The sequence below is a fragment of the Symsagittifera roscoffensis genome, chromosome 9 (assembly GCF_963678635.1).
Source record: "Symsagittifera roscoffensis chromosome 9, txSymRosc1.1, whole genome shotgun sequence".
Taxonomy (NCBI): Eukaryota; Metazoa; Xenacoelomorpha; order Acoela; family Convolutidae; genus Symsagittifera; species Symsagittifera roscoffensis.
This window is the reverse complement of record NC_087070.1, coordinates 28,785,478-28,796,467: the sequence shown is the minus strand read 5'-3', so window position 1 is coordinate 28,796,467 and position 10,990 is coordinate 28,785,478. Positions and strand designations below refer to the sequence as shown.

Genomic DNA, 10,990 nt, shown 5'->3' with positions numbered 1-10,990 from the left:
TTAACTCTTAGAAACCACTACTGTTTTCATTATAAAACACCAGAGGCTCTATCCGTTATCACATGGCGCAGCCAGCAGGATCCGGTTTTACAGCTCAAGACAATAGGACAGATATGGGAATCCCAGTATTCTGGGCTTCTGCAAACTCAGATCCACCGTGGAATTTCGAAACATGGTTTGATCAATTCCTATTAGCTGTTACGGTCAAAGAGCAGAGAGAGAAGCCCGGAACAGATTGGCACGGGACAGAGTTGTTCTAGAAAATGAAGATCGGGTTATGAGAGGACCTAAAGTAGGACACAACGTATTCTATCACGAAGTTGGAAAACGTTTGACATCACGATTATTTCTCGCATTGGGCGCCGAAGGAAAAAAAGTTTATCAAAAAGAATCCGCACACAGAAATATCCAAACTTGGTTTTCGGGAAATAGTGCGATAAGCAAAAATCTCATCTGAGAAAACGAAATGTATTACTTACGAGAGATACAAATTGTTTACACGATCTCATGAAACGAATGAAACTCTCGAATCCTTTCATGCGGCATTGACTGCACAAGCAGCAAAGGCGGAGCTGGGAGAACTGGAAGAAGAGTTGGTGAGAGATCTATTTATATCCCGGATGAGGAATGTTGTTCTTCAAGACACACTAACTTTTGAAACATTTTCTCCTGACATTCGAACAAAGTAAACAAACTACTCAAGCATTTCAAAAGTCTTCAACGAGTACTAACAACTTAGAATTACTTTCAAATTCACAAATGAAAATAAAACAAGAACCGGTTATGGCAATTGGAAACAAGGGGTACAACCATAAACGACAAGGCCAGAATCAGAATAGAAGGAAGCAGTATGACAACAGAAATGCTGCAAGATTTAAGGGGGATCAAAAACAATGCACGCGATGTGGCAGAGTGTTTGGAGAAGGACAACTGAAAAACGAAGGACATTTAAATCGTGTAAGAATTGTAACAAACCCAATCATTTTGCAAAAATGTGCAAATCACAGCAAGTTAATGAAGTTGCAATTGAAGATTCTAGTTCGGAAGAGGAATGTAATTGAATACAAAATTTTGATTCCTGTGACGAATTTGAGATAATGGCGGTAGAAGAGGATTTAACCTCTATTGCAGAAATTGAAAAATACATCAACAAACGAGTATTAGCGAATGTGTACGAAGAAGGAAACGACGAGAAGAAAGCGATGATTGCAAAGTCTGAAACTATTGAGAAAGTTGAGATTCGAAGGAATCCAAAATCTCATCAAATTAAAGCATTGAAGGCTTTAGTGAAAATTGATAGTCATATTTTGAATATGACTATAGACACGGGTAGTCCAGTATCACTTCTGAATTGGGCGACAACGAAACAAATTCTGGAAGGACCTACGAATTCAAAATCTATTCCAGCAGAGAAGCTTAACCTGTCCGCGCAGTTTGTGGATTACAATAAACGACCTATTTTGATATTAGGAGCATTGAAAGCGAATCTGCGTTCGGCGGGTTGGGAAGTGTTTGGATCGATACTGTTAGTCACGGAAAGACGTATGCGGTGTATACTAGGTCTGGACCTTCAAGGTAAACTAGGAATTCAGACTACTCAGAAACCAGCTCCAACACGAAGATCCAGGTTTGACGTGCTACTGTGCGAGCAGTCAGAGGGTTGGAAACAAAAATTCTATAATCAATTTAAAGACCTTTTTGACAGACAAGGGGAGTCAAAGAACCATACTGTGAGTACAAAATTTATTTATCCTTTATGTCTGATCCAACAAAAAGGTAGGAGAATCCCGATACACATTCAGGATAAGGTACAAGCAGAGCTAGAAAAACTACTTGCGGAAGGACATATTCAGAAATTGGATAAATGTACAAGTGATTGTTTTATTGCTCAAATTGTCAGCACAGTTAAGAAAGACAATTCGATTAAGTTAGCCTTGGACGCAAAACCCATCAATAGACAATTAAATAAAAATAAATATCAGATGCCAAACGTGGAGGAACTGATAGATGGGGTTAGTCAAATAATCACGGCAACAGCAGAAGGTACACTGTATTTCACCGTGTTGGATTTAAAGTATGCCTGCAGTCAAATAAGGCTAACTGCGGACACAGCAAAACAATGCAATTTCAACATCGTAGGTCAGGCAACGGGAACATATAGGTTTCTGACAGTCTTTTACGGGCTGGCGGACATGCCCGCTGATTTCCAAAAAGCAATGGATAGAACATTGAATCATTCCAAAAACACCTTTTGCTTCCTGGATGATATCTTAATTGTATCAAAGGGAGAAGCTAAGGATCATGAGAAATTGGTTCGAAATGTGTTGCAGAAGTTGGATGATGAAAATCTCGCATTGAAAATTTCAAAATGTGAATTTTTTCAGCCCTCAGTGAATTGGCTAGGCCATAATTTATCGGCAGAAGGTACAATACCGAAAACTACGAAAACGGAGGCCATTGCCAATCTACAACCTCCCAAGTCACTAAAACAACTTAGATCGTTCATGGTAGCATTGATCACTTATCTAAGTTCATTCCGAATGCGCTAATTTAACTGATAAACTCCGACCACTGTTGAAAGAAGAAAATGAAAAAAAATGAAGAATGTTCGACTACCAGTGAAAAAATTTGATTGTGACAATCAACACTCTGTAGCGTTTGAGGAAATAAAAAAGCAGTAGCCAATATCGCTTTGTTAAACTATTATGATCCATCTAAAGAAACTCGAATAAAGTGCGATGCCAGTCACAGTGGCCTAGGGGCTACTCTTGATCAATGGTCTGACCAAAACGAATGGGTACCGATTGCATTTGCATCTCGGTATCTACAGTCCCAAGGTATCTACGGTTCTACTAATGAACTCGAGCTGCTAGCGGTAGTTTGGGCTGTAGATCGCTTCAAACATTATTTATTGGGAAAAGAATTTGTCATAGCAACAGATCACAAAGCTTTAAAGTCTGCTTTGGAGGAGCATAGATCAAATAAAACGTATCAATCTCGACTAACTAGGTGGGTTGACCGATTACTACCGTATCAATTTAAGGTTATCAATATTCCTGGAAGGGATATGGGTATCGTTGATTATCTCTCGAGAGAGCCCAATGGAGATCCATGGCCTGAATTTGAATTAGATGAGAGATTTGTAGTGACTTCGATTGAAATATTTCACAAAGCGCTTGACTGTTTGAGCAGTCGGTTTATCGAAACGGATCAAAAGATTGACGTTAACATTCTAGAACATTCTGCAATAAGAAGCGAAATTAACCACTGTAAAGACAACTCATCACACGGTTGCTATGGTGACCGGTTTGTTCAAAACTGGACAAAGCTCGACCGGAACGAAAACGGTCAAAGCTCACGTTTTCAAAGAGAACAGAATGAGAAAAACACATTAAACAAGATCGTATTAAACAGTCAGATGAAAATTCAAACAAAAAAGATTGCAATAAAATTTCAAACCAATCGGCGATCAGTAGAAGGATGGACAAAAACCAATCGGGGTCAGGAAAGTCGAAGAAGATGACGACCAGAGAAAATGAAGAACGAAGGGACGAGTTGACAGAGCAGGTGACGGAAACTACTTTTTCCCGGACACGTATGCTGAAAATAGGAGCGTGCAGCGGACAGGACTCGGACACTTCCGATTCAGACTTACCCCAAGTCGAGTGGCGAACAGTAAAGAGGTCAATCAAACCCAAAGGACATAAAGAGATCACATCTGCCAACTCAGCAGAGACAAAACTAATCTCATTTTGGGACCTCATGGGGCAGAAAAATCTAATAACCCGAAAAGTTTACTCGAACTCGAAGCACGGACAGTATTGGAAGATAGAAACAGACGAGAACAGGACTTAAAGACAAATGTCCAATGAAAAAAACCATCGATAATAGAAGTGGATCTTACGGCTGAAAGTCCGTCCGAGAGCCCAGAAGTCAGTGTGATTAAAAAGGAAAAGATAACTCACAAATCTAGTAAAGACGACCCGCGCCAAGTGGAGACGAGTACAGAAAATAGTCTCGACAACCTTACCAAGTTGTTCGACAGAAGCCTGTTAGCAGAGTTGATCTCTGAGGATGTTTGGATGGATAGACTTCGGCGAGTAATTGAAAGAAACGTCATAGTTTCGAGTTGATGGGTCCGTATACAAATCCTCTCTGGCACCAACTCTCCGTGGTGGATGATTGTATATTAGTGGACAACAGGCTGGCTGTTCCGGGGCAGTTGCGGCAAGCAGCGCTCAAGGGAATTCATCGCGGTCACCCAGGTCAGGAAGCCAAGCTAGAGGTTTCGAAATACCTGTGGTGGACGCACATGCACAAAGATATAGTCAATCTGGCGGAGGAATGCAGAATGTGCACCCGCTACGGTAAGAATGCTAAGTACATCATACCGAAAAATGCTAGTAAACCTTTTCCGCTGCTAACGCAGCCGAGTCAAGAAGTTCAGTTAGATTATGCTGGTCCACTCGAAGACTATAAAGGAAAAAAATATATTTGCTGGTAGCAATAGATAGGTATTCTAAGTTTCCGTCGGTAAAGATCACTAAATCAACAGGGGAAAATCTTCGACGAAATTTCTTCGTTCCTACATTGATTTTCACGGAATACCCGAATCAGTAGAAACCGACCAATTCTCTGGTCTTAAAGGTAAAACTATGCGAAAATTTTGTTCTGACAATAACATTGAACAAAAATTCTGTCCGGTCGGGGATCATCGCGGATGCGGTTTAGTGGAACGTACTATACAAACCATTTAAAGAAGATTGGGAGTTATGTTACTAGATGAAAATGTAACATCAATAAAACTTTGTCTTAGTACAATACTTCGTGATCTCCGATGGAGTAAACAAAAAACATTACAAATGTCGCTATTCGAAGCCCATTTCGGTCGATTGCCAAAAACTGAATTTAAAATTCTGAGTGACAAATTTTAACGAAATTCTGATCGTTTAGATAAAGAACACCTGGAAAGTTCTGCGCTCACTGCCTCACAACTCAAAAGGCGCCTTGACCAGTCTCGCGATGGCCTGAAAATTGTCAGAAAAGGACAAAACAGCCGAGATGTGACCCCATTATTTAAACAGCAAGTTGACTCAGCACAGGATCGTGCGAGAGCGCGGGCCTTAAAGGAACTCTTGGAAGCTAATGCCAGGTGGAACCAAACCAGACGTGACACATCTGCAAATGACCTAAGGCGTACTGAGGAGGAGACGAGTACGATTAACCCCGAATTACGTAAAGAAATGAAGAAATGTTGTATTCGTGGGAGCGTGGCTTTATCGAGGATAAACTAGAAGATATCGCAGTCAGCGTCAATGGTCACCTATACTGATCAGGAAAGATGAGGGGAGGAGAAGTGGAAAGGCCCTCACAAAGCCGTTGAAAGGAAAATTCGTTGCAGAAACGCCCTCTACTGTCAAGACAGCAGCGGGGGCCATATATAGAAAGAGTGACATTGCTAAAGCTAAGGTTGTCCTGCAGGACAAAGTGAACCATCGTCGTTCCCAAAAGGGGAAGAACCTAAGAAGAAACAGCAAAAACAATCACAACGGCACTCTGAGGAACAAGAAGAAGCTGAGGATAACGGGTCTGACGAGGATTTACTGCTAGAGCAGCGAACTTTGGATCCAGTAGAGGCACAGAGAAAATTCCAGGACAGTCCCACCGTGGTCACATCAAAAGATATCTTGCAAGGTGGTGGTCTAAATCTAGCGGTGAAAAGGGCTCAACCTAACATGGCCGGACCCTTCACCAAACCGTCTAAATTAAAAGGGGGCGGAGGCACAAAAGATTCGAAACAAGTCAATCTTAAGAATAAGTGCGCTGCCGCGGCAGACGAAGGACAACAACCTCAAGCGTGTTGTTCGTCAAACTCAGCGGTGGTCCCAAAATCGACTTCTACACCTCACAGCACTAAAACGGTTAAAACGAAAGAAATATCACGCAATACATCTCCAGAAACCAATCTGGACACTTTCAACAGTAAAAATTTAACGGCAGCAGATTGGAATCGATTGGCTGATTAGGTACTTGAGAGAGGAGTACAGCGTACGGCGGCAGATATATTACATTCTAAAGAGAATGCGGGAGATGATGAAGATTCTAATAACCCCCCAGGGTTTTCAGACGAATCAGAAGACGAAGAAACGTCTGTACGCAAAAGCGGGAGGTCGAAAAAAGGACCGAGTAGATACGGTGATCCAATCAAAGACTCTGTAAAGTCGATATCATACCATAATGATCTCTTGGATTTGAATCAGGCCGCATTAGAGGCATACAGGATCAAACTAGCAACTTTAAAACCCGATTCGACGAATTCGCTGGATACGAAATTTGATCTACTGGAGAAACATCTCTTTAGAAGAAAGTTCGGCAGCGAGGCGCTTGATATTAACCGGTCTTGGAATGCTGAGTGGCGGGTTCCACTACAATTTGAGGAAGAGCACGAGGAGAAAGAAGGAAAGTGATGAAACCAAGACGCGAATGCACAAGAGACAAATTAAGAAACAAAGCCAAAAGAAAAAACTTCTTAAACTGAGTATTAAAACTCCTATGCATTATTATTAAAATTTGATAATGTGTTATAAAATTTGCTTGGTCAAGCGGGGTATGTGGTACCGCAACTGCTCCTGCATTTGCAGTAACCATATTATGGCCTTGGCCTAATTGTTCATATTGTTATCTATAAATTATATTATGTTATTATTTATATCAAAGTCAATAATGTGTTACCTTTATTGCCATTGAAGAGATTCCCTCTCTCAACTGTAGCTCGGCGTACAGTTAGCCACAGATATTAGGCTGATAAAACAATACGGTTTCAACATTAAATTAATTCTTAGAAACCACTACTGTTTTCATTAAAAAACACCAGAGGTTCTATCCGTTATCACACATAAGACCCTTCAAATCTGATTGGTTTAAAGTATTGTCAGACTATTAAGATTAAAAAAATCAAAATTTTCATTAACAGCAGAAGCTCAATATACAATTTGGCAATTTTGGCCCTCTAACAGAAAAGACCGAAAGTTATCACAGAGGTTATGAAAAAAAATTGTTTAATCTTCACTATAAACCTTTTAATTACAAATTCTGCTGCAGTATTAAAACATTTGTCATCAAGCTGTATATAATTTTTGCTGGGGAAATAATTGTATGAATCTTGGAAAAGGAATTAAAACTTCAACTGACAAAATAATTGACACTGGGGCTATTTTCAAGGGCGAAGGACCAAATGGGCGATAGATTCATGGACGAAGGATCACAAATAAAAGCAGTGGAAAGTTAATGATTACACAGCGGCAAAGCTTCGCTTCGCAAACACTTGCGAGAACACGACAAAAAGCAGCTTTATAACATGCAATAATTAAAATTAGAAATAGCCCTCGAATTAGTAAAAATTTGGCTATCTCTGAGACAGAGGTTAAGATTCACAGACTAACTACATAGCCACGGAAAGAAGCTGTGGCTTATGGTGTTTTTCTCCAATATTAGATAGCTTAATGCTCGTAGCTGAAATGTAGTATCTTTTTCCAATTTTTTAAACTTGTGAATCGTATTCAAAAAATAAATTCGAAAAATTTAACCGATGTCGAGAGAAAAATCTGGTTTTTCTGCTATTCATTTTCAAATTTAGCTAGTAGTAGGTTATCTAACAAAGAATTAATTTGATAATTAAAAAATTTATACTTGAGAAAATTTTAGTTGAATGTTTATAGCTAACTAACAAACAGTAAACAATTATACTATTAATAGGTAAGTAATATGTTTCAAAGAGAAACTTTAATTTGCAGATTCGTTTACATAAAAAAACTAGTTTCGATTTTTTAACGAGTTTTTTCATGGTCACTATTGTTCTTTAAAAATGATGAGCTCATGAAAATAGTATCAATAATCAAATTCAATTTTTCATTAAGATTTTTTTTGGAAATTGTTTTGTGCACAAATTTTCCGGTTTTCTTTCTGCTAAACAAACCCACAAAAGCTATGGCAGTTTATATCAAGAATCTGCAAACAAAAATTTTAACAGGTGAAATTTTTTTTTCTGTTTAACTCGAGACCATCAACAAATTCAATTCTTTTTTATTTTGAAACTTACGAATTTTTTTTTGATTATATAATATTTCAATCAATCGCTTTTCAGAGCCAAAACAAATATAACCGGTACCTCAAGTTTCATCAACCTAGCGATTTTCAATATTGTATTGTTTGACAACTTAGTGTCTTTGCGAGTTTAACTTCATTTGAATTTAGAAAATTGGTTGCTAACTTCTCATGGTTGAGTTGTTTTGACACTATTGTTGCTTTGAAGTTATTATAAAACCAAAACAAAGATATTCGGTTACTATGCAAGTAGCACAGAACTTTCCGAACAAATTTAAAAACCAAAGAATCTTTTTTGAAGCTTTTGTGCTCTAAATTACCAGCTTTTTAAAAAAAAATTATACAAATGGCTGTTGACCTAGTTGGAAAAAACAAAAAGAACAGCAGTTGGTCTAATTAAAAAACATTAAAAATGTCTTGAAACGAAAAACAAATTTTACCAGTTTTTCTTTAAACTGAGACTGTTTTGAGATTTTAAAAAGCGTAATCACGACACACATGGGTTTAATATGATACCACACTTGAGAGCTTGCGAGTTTTTTGAAGCAGTCAAAATTGGCTGAAAAAAAAACAGACCAAACGCCAGAGGTCGGACAATAAGATTTTGTTTGAAAAAAGTTGCAAATGGACAAAGATGAGTCTTGATGCTCGCTTAGAAGTACTAAGCCACCATATTAACTGAGTCCGACTCAAAAAGCTCATTTAGCAGTGCGATCCGACAGACTACTTGTAATACTTCTGAAAACTTGCTGAAAACAAAAGAAAGTACTTCAAGCGGATGAACACTTGGGAACAAAACGTGAGCTCATAAAGAAGGAATTAAATAAAAAAACCAAACCATTACATTTAAAAACTAGAAATTCTGAAAAAATGGAATATCGCAAAGAAAGAAAAAAAATCAGACCAATAAGTTCTATATCAGCCGAATACAAAAGCAGCAAGTTTGCAAGTTTACGTGCTGCGAGTTTGCCGGAACCGAGAACTGAACTGTTTTTGAAAGTGGCTATTGATTATAGAAATAGAATCGAAGCTCGCCCACTACCAGTACTGAAATAATGACAACTCTAATTATAATTTAGGCTTCGGTTTTCTGCATAATCTTTCGTTGAACAAAAATTTGTTACGGTTTTGTTACACTCTGATTTGTGGAAAGTTTTCCATGATTCAGTCAATCTATGATGAGAATAGCCCCTACTCAAACACTTCACGAAAATTTTTCCTCTAGAAAATGCTTAAATTTCCAGGAAACAGAATTGACAAATGTTTTAGAAAACAAATAAATACTAGAGCCTGAATTTAATGCATTGAGAAAATACACCTTGACATTCAAAAAGCACGTCACATTTTGTTATAACAAATTACATCATTGTGAAGATCTTTATATTACAATAAATCAATCTTCAGTCTTGCCGAAATCAACTCGCAACACGCCTCGCACCATCTTCACTTCTGTAATTGGAGTCATTTAAGTATTAATTGAAAAATTATTTCGAAAACGGAAATTGAACATAACTCAAACGATGAAAATTTTCAACAAGAATAGCCAGTTGCTGAGCTGTTGCACAGAATGTTCCGACTTATTCTGAAGAAACTAGGTTTTTCTATTTTTTTTCCAAATTAGTGTAGTTTTTTACGTTGTGGGATATTCTTAGGCATATTCAAATTTAGGCATATTCGATATTAGTAGTAAAATAAGCAAATTATACAAGTTTTGGTCAAAAATTTCAAAAAAAAATATACTAAATTCCCAAACTTGAGCTAACAACTTCGAAACTAATCTAAATGGAATTAAACTAAATTTTCATGACTTGAACAAAAGTTTCGAGGCTGATAGCTCTAATAAACCTATTCTCATCCTTCATTTTCTCAAAATTAAACTAAAACTGAAAAAAAATAGAAACCAAACAAATTACGAAAAACTTCGAACCAATCAAAAATAATTTTTACATTTTTTTTGTCGTTTGAATCAAGATTGAAAAGGATCTGATTTGATATATCGCTCGTCCTATTCCGATGATTGTCTTTACCAAATTGGTGTGGAAAATAAACAATTGGCCCACATACAGTTGGAAAAGAGTCCATGAACGCAAGTGAACAGAAAAACTTGTTTCTGGAAACAACCACTACTTTCTGAATTTGAAGAAAAAACTCAATGGCCTTGATGTTCTTCAGTTTCTAGAACAATATTTTTCTGACAGGTTTTTGATAAAACTAACACAGTTTGAGAAAACTGGATCAAAAGCTAAAGCTTTTTATTTCGCTGGGAAATCTGAAAATTAAATTCCATTTAAGAAACTAGAAATCGATCAAGTTTTTCGTGACCGTTACACTGGTGCAGTTCGATAGTGGAGTTTGCCTTCCTTTCAACAAAGGAAATGAACTGAACTTCAATTCAAGAGGCAAAATCCTTAAATTTTGAAAAATCTTATGGACATATATAAGAATATTCACTACGCTCATGACTCTTAAAAATTGAAAACACCCGAATACAAAGTTCCTCCTCATCATCAATGGTACGAACAAAAGACTTTTCACTAACAAAATTCTGAGACACCACCCAAGTGATCATTCAACTCAGAATCTGAAAAAAACCCAATGAAGATTAAAATTAAGCTCTACCTACCCAAAGTTGAGTGCCTTACGTCGGCTTTCCGTTTCTTCAAGCAAAAAAATGTGATACAAAAATACACCTAAAAAGATTTTTGCATCACGAAGACGTTAATAAAAGAAATCTTCTATTGTGCATCAACTGTAGCTTCAATTAATTTGGTTCCTCAAAGGCTAATTTGGTTCCTCAAAAAGTGGACTTTACCAACACGATAGGACTCAAAGCACGGTTGCTGCAATGGATGTGGGAGCATTTCGAGAAAAGATTCGATGACTCCAA

At 37.6% G+C, this 10,990-nt stretch overlaps 3 protein-coding genes across 3 annotated transcripts in view; 2 read left to right on the top strand and 1 right to left on the bottom strand.

The window, feature by feature from the left end:
• LOC134854321 (protein rogdi homolog) overlaps window positions 1-10,990 on the top strand; it is a 438,231-nt gene that overhangs the window by 46,219 nt on the left and 381,022 nt on the right. The window lies entirely within an intron of this gene.
• Window positions 1-10,990, top strand: part of LOC134854315 (uncharacterized) — a 315,313-nt gene that overhangs the window by 46,217 nt on the left and 258,106 nt on the right. The gene's annotated exons all lie outside the window — the stretch shown is intronic.
• The window catches only part of LOC134854323 (uncharacterized), a 348,488-nt gene that overhangs the window by 286,171 nt on the left and 51,327 nt on the right, over window positions 1-10,990 (bottom strand). The window lies entirely within an intron of this gene.